This window comes from Diachasma alloeum, unplaced genomic scaffold, assembly GCF_001412515.2.
Source record: "Diachasma alloeum isolate Michigan unplaced genomic scaffold, Dall2.0 Dall_scaffold_00753, whole genome shotgun sequence".
In the NCBI taxonomy this organism is placed as follows: Eukaryota; Metazoa; Arthropoda; class Insecta; order Hymenoptera; family Braconidae; genus Diachasma; species Diachasma alloeum.
The window spans coordinates 209,209-217,692 of NW_021680883.1; positions in this window are offsets into that span (position 1 = coordinate 209,209).

The following is an 8,484-nucleotide window of genomic DNA, read 5'->3' on the forward strand; positions in this document are numbered from 1 at the left end:
GTATAAAATGTGAATATAAATTTTAACGAAAAATTAATTTTAATATTTTTTAGTGAAACTTAATTTTTATTTAAAAAATTCTAGTCGTTTTTATCAAACTGCCTATTTTTTTATATTTAGGGTGAAATTTCTCATTTTTTGCTCCTTGAAATTTAGTAAATTCAAAGATTGCACGATTTTATTCTTGAAATTCGTTTTTGTTGACAATACGATGTTTTTATTTTTCATCTTTCTCATCATTTATTCAAGAGGCATTCTTGAATTTTAGGGAAAGAAAAATGTTGTAATTGATGCGGAAAACAACAAAACTGAAGTTAATTTTTTAATCGTTATCAAAGCCATTTTTCCTATGAAATTTAATTCTCAAAAAAATCCTAAAACCAGAAAAACAATTTAATATTCTTCATCATCCCCCAATAATGAATAATTGAATTGAAAAAATGTCGTGATTAATGTGGGAAAATGTAACAAAACGGAAATCATTTTATAAAAAATTATCAAAGCCGTTTTTCCTATGAAATTTAATTCTCAAAAAAATCCTCAAACCAGAAAAACAATTTAATATTCTTCATCATCCCCCAATAATGAATAATTGAACTGAAAAAATGTCGTGATTAATGTGGGAAAATGTAACAAAACAGAAATCATTTTATAAAAAATTATCAAAGCCGTTTTTCCCGTGAAATTTAATCCCCAAAAAATTCTCAACCAAAAAAAAATATTCGACACTCTTCGTCATCCCACAATAACAAATATTAAAATTTCTCCATATCACTGACATTCATCACGATCCGTCCCACCTAATCACTTCAAATGAAGCCCCCAGTCTTATCACATTACATGTTCTCCAAATGTACGGGATGAAATTTCTCATTTTTTCTCCTTGAAATTTATTAAATTCCAAGACCGAGCGCTGCGTAACGAAACACCGAGAGTGTCCGATGCATGTCGGCGCTTATCTGAATGGCATTTGTTACCGGAAACATCAAATCGGTATCTTTGTTTCTTCGGGTTTAAAAACTCGAAGCGATAAAATACTAACGTTTTTCGACGAGTCACTTTATTCAGACGTTCACTTCCAATTTATCTCGCGTTATCGCACACTTCAATGGGTCCATTCATTTGTTTATGGGTGAAATGAAGCTGATGATCGCGATGATTTTGGGGCGGGGGATTCGTAGTTGATGCATAGGGACTAGGAGTGATTGATCAAAGCCATCCGCGTACGTTTCGAAACGAATGTGATGCTGGAGTATAACGCGTCGACGCTCATTGTTTCAATTGGTCACTCTTCTCAATCTTATGTGAACAGCGAGAATGAAGGGAAACGCGTGAGGAATACCATGACGATGGAAACTGAATGCTAACTTGAAGTTCAACAGAATCCTCAATTTTTCGGTGATAAACGGTGAATTATCCGCGGAACGAGTGATTCTGCGATAAAATGTCATGAAACATTTTTTGTGGGAAATTTCGTCATCTACAAAAATGATTTTATGACATTTTATCGTGAAACTACTAGTTACCAAAATAAATGCGAAAATGTAAAACTACTTTCGAAGAATTAAATTGATTTGAATGGTTAATAGATCTTTTTTGATGCTTAAATATCTTTTGAATGGCTAGGTTTAGAGACAAATGCTATAGAACATTTTCTGTGGGAAATTGTGTCAGCTACAAAAAATGTTATATGACATTTTCTGCTAAGACGACGTGTTTTCGAGATACTCGCAAAATCGTAAAAATTGAAAATCCTCGTTTCTCCCTCCCTCGATAAATCAACGCCTCTCGGCATTTTCTCTCCAAAAATGTAACGATTATTCTCTCCATATGCATAAATACGTTCCCAAAAACCCCTCACTCACTCCCGAAGGTAAATCAATGTGGTCCATTGGCTATCGAGTATAAAGAGACAGCCACGTTCTAACGAAGGGAGGGGGAAAAGGTGAAGAACGTCGACGTCGGATACTATTATTAGTCCGCAGCTGCCGCTGAATTACTGAATGAAAATCAGAGTATAATACCTCGAGCGTTCGAAACAATGCCCAAGGTAAAATAAAAAAAAACCTCTCGTAAATTTTCCCTCTCTGTCGCCACAAATTCCCGCGCATTCCAATCATCCGCGCTCGCGCGTCAATTGTTGAAAGTCGTTTTATTAATTATCGCCGATCCAAAATGATGAAAAGATTTGATCCGAAGTTTTCATCTCTTTGTTCTCCGCCCAAAGTCCCTCATTAATCGGAAGGACAAGTGGACAATTGCATTTTTTAAATAAATGAGTTTTATTTTTTCAAATTATTATTTCACTAGTCTTTTCTTCTATTTTTTCATGTCATAGTACTATCATCAATTGAAATGTCATCAGAATTTTGCGGATTATTTCGTTCTGTCGAATAATTTTACATTCAGACCCTCTCAGGACTCGAATTCGTTTTCAGTCCGGGTTTAATCGAGGTTCAATCAAGGTTTAATCAGTGTATAGCCGGGATTTAATCAGGGCTTATTCAGGATTTAGCCAGAGTTTAACCCACGTTCTGTCAGGAGTTAGTCGGGACCACGAATCAATATGAATAAGTATTCAACATAATAGACTGCCACCTGAGTTTAATAGAGATAGAGATTTTTATCTAAAAAGCTCATGACGGTATTGTGTAACTCGATAAGCAATGATGCTGTTCTCACAATTTTTCAACTTGATTAAGAAGCCATTGAAATATACTTTTCAAGCCCTGATTTAATTCCTGCTACTGATGATTCTTTCAGTAATCATGAAAAAACCGATTTTCTCTTTCAAATCGCGTAAACAATGTGCTGTAACTCAACAACCAATTGTGCGACCCCCATCATATTCTGATGGAATCAAGAGGATATTGTTATCAATTTTTGAGCCCTGACTAATTCCATTTTAATGACAATTTTTGAGTGATCGTTGAAAAATCGATTTTCGGAAAAATATCAATTTTTTCAAATCTATGAAAAATTGAATTTTAATTGGCGTCAATGAGTAGAGTTTATTAAACTCTATATTGATGAGAAGAATCATGAAATTCAATTGATGCCAAAAAATGAACACAAAAACTTCTAAAGGGAACAATGATAATATTTTTCCCGCAGTTTTTCGTCGACCGAAAAATTCCGGTGAATCCTTCCGAAGGAGATAAAACGTATCCGTCCCTGGTCTTTAATTTCCAACAGTTGGGTCCAGCCGATGACGCGGCTATCGTCTCGAAGGGCCACGGAGATCTCCGAGTGTTGGGGCGTTTTATATTGAAAGAGAGGAATTGTTGGAGCAAGAGGGCGAACTTATCGAAGTAGTGGGAGTCGTTGCAGCGGAGGATCTCTCATGGCTTCTCCCCCTCTCCTCACCCCTCCTTCTTCCCCTTTACGATATCTGGTGAATATCTTCCCCTCTCTCCTCTTGTCCTCAGTTGCCCGCCCATTAGGCGCCGCCACGGCGTGATTCGCAACTGTGTTTCTTTATGTCCCCCGTTCCCTTGTTACTTCAACGCACACCGGTGTACATTTTTTACACGTATTCTTTTATATCTTTTTCATGCACGTGTTTATGAGATTGTCGGTTTTTCAGAGGGCATTGCGGTGTGGGAATTGAGTTGAAATGGCTGATAAGGAGGAGAAATTCGTCTCGAGAAGTCGAAATGCCGAATTTTTCCTTCATATTCAATCGTTAGCAGAGTAATTTCAAAGAAAATCGAGGAAATTAAATGAAATTAAATGATGATAGAATTTAATTTGAAAAAACTCCTACTCTTTCTCCTACTCCCTCTGTCGGGAAGGGCTTTCAAGATGGCGGTGGCTCCACCTCGCAATTTTAAACATTTATTAAAATTATTTATCCTCCTCTGATCACTTTCAACTTGTTTTATCCAGTTCCTAGGAAATGAACAAATTTTTCAAGCCATCGATCTGATTTTTTCATTTCCTTTTGCTTGAGAATTCATGGCGCAATGTTTCACACCGGTGTACATTTTTACGCGGATTCTTTTATATCTTTTTCATGCACGTGTTTATGAGATTGTCGGTTTTTCAGAGGGCATTGCGGTGTGGGAATTGAGTTGAAATGGCTGATAAGGAGGAGAAATTCGTCTTGAGAAGTCGAAATGTCGAATTTTTCCTTCAAATTCAATCGTTAGCAGAGTAATTTCAAAGAAAATCGAGGAAATTACATGAAATTAAGTGATGATAGAATTTAATTTGAAAAAACTCCTACTCCCTCTGTCGGGAAGGGCTTTCAAGATGGCGGTGGCTCCACCTCGCAATTTTAAACATTTATTAAAATTATTTATCCTCCTCTGATCACTTTCAACTTGTTTTATCCAGTTCCTAGGAAATGAACAAATTTTTCAAGCCATCGATCTGATTTTTTCATTTCCTTTTGCTTGAGAATTCATGGCGCAATGTTTCACACCGGTGTACATTTTTACGCGGATTCTTTTATATCTTTTTCATGCACGTGTTTATGAGATTGTCGGTTTTTCAGAGGGCATTGCGGTGTGGGAATTGAGTTGAAATGGCTGATAAGGAGGAGAAATTCGTCTTGAGAAGTCGAAATGTCGAATTTTTCCTTCAAATTCAATCGTTAGCAGAGTAATTTCAAAGAAAATCGAGGAAATTACATGAAATTAAGTGATGATAGAATTTAATTTGAAAAAACTCCTACTCCCTCTGTCGGGAAGGGCTTTCAAGATGGCGGTGGCTCCACCTCGCAATTTTAAACATTTATTAAAATTATTTATCCTCCTCTGATCACTTTCAACTTGTTTTATCCAGTTCCTAGGAAATGAACAAATTTTTCAAGCTATCGTTTTGATTTTTTCATTCTCTTTTGACTGAGAATTCATGACGCAAACTTTTTTCTACTCCCGATACCCCTCAGTTCCATTCTATTTCATTCTCAGCATGTCTTCAGAAAGTCGTTAAACCCCTCAACATTAGCACATCAATTTCTAAAAATTAATATTTGAGCGAAAATCACGTTCACCTAATCCAGAAAAACCCCAACAATTTTTCCTAAGAATTTCAACCGTTTCCACATGTAGACCTGAGACAAAAAGACTCTCGTGGCACCTAAGAGATTTACCGAAAATTTACAGTCGAAAAATTTACGGTGTTAAAACTCAAAACGTCCAGGGACAAAAACCTGACCTCTCGAACAACTGTGCACCATGTGTGCGCCACTTGTGTTACTCCTCACCCCTGGCGTTCCTCAGCATCTCCTCCGTACTCATGTTTTTCCAACCATCCGCTCCACCCCCCCCCCCCCCCCCCCCCCNCTCCCCCCCGATCTGTCCCCAAGTCTCGACTCGGTTTTGAGATCCGTGTTTTCAGCACCTATGGGGCAGAATTCCAGAAAAAGTGTGTGCCCACGTTCTCCCAACCTCACTAACATCCTCGAACGATTTTTTTTTTCATCGTTGAATGCTTGGGAGAGCGAAGTCAACTGAGATCCCGTCCCATAACATTTTTTTTTCGTTTTTCTCATACTCTTTATCTCCGCTCTCTCCCACTTGTACTTCACCCGGGTAATAAACTCGACGTATCAGGGGAAAATAAAACGAGATGACGAGTGACCACTTGAAATTTTCAGTCTCTCGGTTTTGAGGGGTTTGTGAGAGGGCAATGGAGATAGAAACTCGTGTCGATTTTATTTGGAATAGCCATTCTTTGTGGGAGTTAATTTATTGAGGGACTCTGTTCGTGTAGATAAATGAAGTTGACTTTGTTTGAAGATAAGATTTTTCAATAGAAGTCTCTTCGAGATGGAAAATCCGAGGGAGAAATTTTTTTCCTGAAAAAACTAAATTATTTAAAATCATTTCATGTTTTATTCTCAACAGTTTATGAGTCTCTTGAACACAGAAATGACGATTTAGTCGAAAAAATCTGGAATAGTCATTCTTTGTTGGAGTTAATTTATTGAGGGACTCTGTTCGTGTAGATAAATGAAGTTGACTTTGTTTGAAGACAAGATTTTTCAATAGAAGTCTCTTCGAGATGGAAAATCCGAGGGAGAAATTTTTTTCTTGAAAAAACTAAATTATTTAAAATCATTTCATGTTTTATTCTCAACAGTTTATGAGTCTGATGAACACAGAAATGACGATGGAGTCGAAAAAATCTGTCTGGAATTTCATGAATTTTTTTCAATTTTCAAATTATTTTTATTTTATTTTTTATTTTTACCAGTTTATGAGTGATGATAGAATTGACGATGAAGTAGAAAAAAATTGACTTGCAATTTGAATTGCCTCGGTAAAACGGGAGATACTTGACTCTGGGTATAGATACCTCACTTGTATACACATCCGTTGGGGATGACTAGACGTTGAAACGTGATACAGCTCTGGAGTGATGCACGGTAAAGCTGAGGGCAAAGTGCGAGCAATGATCGAGCTGTGTACGCTGGAGCCACTACACAAACGCCTTTTGGTAATAGACGTGGAGACATACCGAGTGGTGAGGGCGAGGGAGAGGGGGGGGAGGCAAATATTTGTCTCACAAACTATCCAATGGCTTTGCCCCAATGGAAAATCGTCCATTTAATCTGTTCAGAAGCAGTTGACACAGGTCAGAGTTCCAAACAATTTGGAGAGGAAAAAAAAAGAGAAATCTGGATCTATACCTGAGGGAACACATGCTGAGGGCACGCGGATGTCATTATGATGATTTTTTTTCTTTGTTCTGTGGATTTTTCTAATTGTTTGGTCGTTATCCCTGGATCACATTCGATATTTAATTTCAGGAGGGACTCTACCTCGAGAGGAAGAGTATCAAGTTGATTCAAGTAATTGAGTTTGACATTCGAGTCGAATTACAAGTTGATGTGATTGGTGGGGGATGGAGATGAATTTTCTTGCTGACGAAATAAAAAAAAATGAAAAAGAGGTTTCCCATACCCAATTTTCTCTCTTCGCTACAGGCCTCAGCCACCTTGACTATTTGATCATCCTTCTACAGTACTTCGCAGAAATATTGCTCGATTAAACTTGATTAAATATCTTAAAGTTGTCTCAGGACTTGAACCCCGTCGTCCGCATGCCAGACAGGTAAAGCCCCAGCACAACCGTAAACTGAGAGTCGATAGAGTGAAATAATAACCAGGTGAATCGATTGGTCCACGAGGTCGACAGATTGACGATGTCGAGTGGACGACTCTCAAGGTACAAAAAGCCCCGAGAAAAAAAAACAGAGAAACGTGTCGGTGGGAGAGAAAAATAGGGGGAAGGAGAGGAGAGCGGCGGGGGGGGGGGGGGGGGGGGNGTGAGGGTTAAAATTGTGCAGAGAAACGAGAGACGCCTTTACCTATGTGCACATAACCCGAGGCCCCATGGTCACCATATGGGCAACAGCCCGGGGTCTGTGTACACCTCTCAATACGATCGCTCTCCTCGTATTCTGTCCATTACTCTCGTCTCCCTTTTTCGCCCGTATGCGGGCCAGATTTTACGGGGGCTAGGCTTCGTTGAGAACCCAAGAGAGATCTCGCAACTACATGTGCACCTTCGTATCTTTTTTTTTTGAGGTACGGAACAATATGTTTTGTACGAGTGTCTCATGGGAATTGAAAACAGTCCCGGGTTATCTGTTCTTTATTCAAGTATTTCCCATGAGGAGATGGCCGGCCGCTGAGAAATATTATTATTTTTTGCTTAACATTTTTATTCATTTACGTCAGTATTTACATATTTACGTCCTTAAAAACTAGTCTGTAAAAACGTAGGAAAATTTATTTTCTTAGATAATCTTTCGCCAATAGTTTACTCTCGGGATTACACATTGTGCTGAAATATAAAGTTCCTTAGATAATTCAACAGTGTATGGTTGTTTATAACATTTTGCGCGTCATTACGCGCTAATAAGTTGTTGTTGGGCCCCAAAAATGGGATGGACCAAGTCCTTCAACTATGCAACATTCAGTGATAAAAATTGAGAAGCTGAAGAGAATGACATTTTAGTTGATCTTAAAAAAAGACCTTTCGAACTCCATTTCATGGCATTTTTTTTTCAATATCCGGGAAATAACTGGGGCAAAATTTTCCTTTTCACTTTGGGAAAATCTGTTGGCGAATGCGTTTGAACTGCTCATTCTGCTTCCACATCTCCCATTAATCCCACGTATTGTGAATTCAGAAAAGGTGATACAACACTGGGTGAAAATCCACGAGATGAATATTGGATATTGGTTATGGTGGAGAGTTTGTGAAAAGGGGGTGAATTGTACATTGAGCAGAGAGAAAGCAAGAGGGAGGGTTGGCCGCGTGGCCACATGGTCGGCAATCACGGGTAAGAGGGGAATAGAGAGAGCGCCAAAGCTAAGCCAGTAATGCAATAACTCGAATGGATGCGCATGCAGGCGGAAAGAACACCGAGAGCAACCCTCCATACTCGTTTTCGTATATCTTATAACTGCGTATCGCGCACACGTCCGAATGCTAAATGTGAAATAGGGGGGGCAGGGGGGGGGGG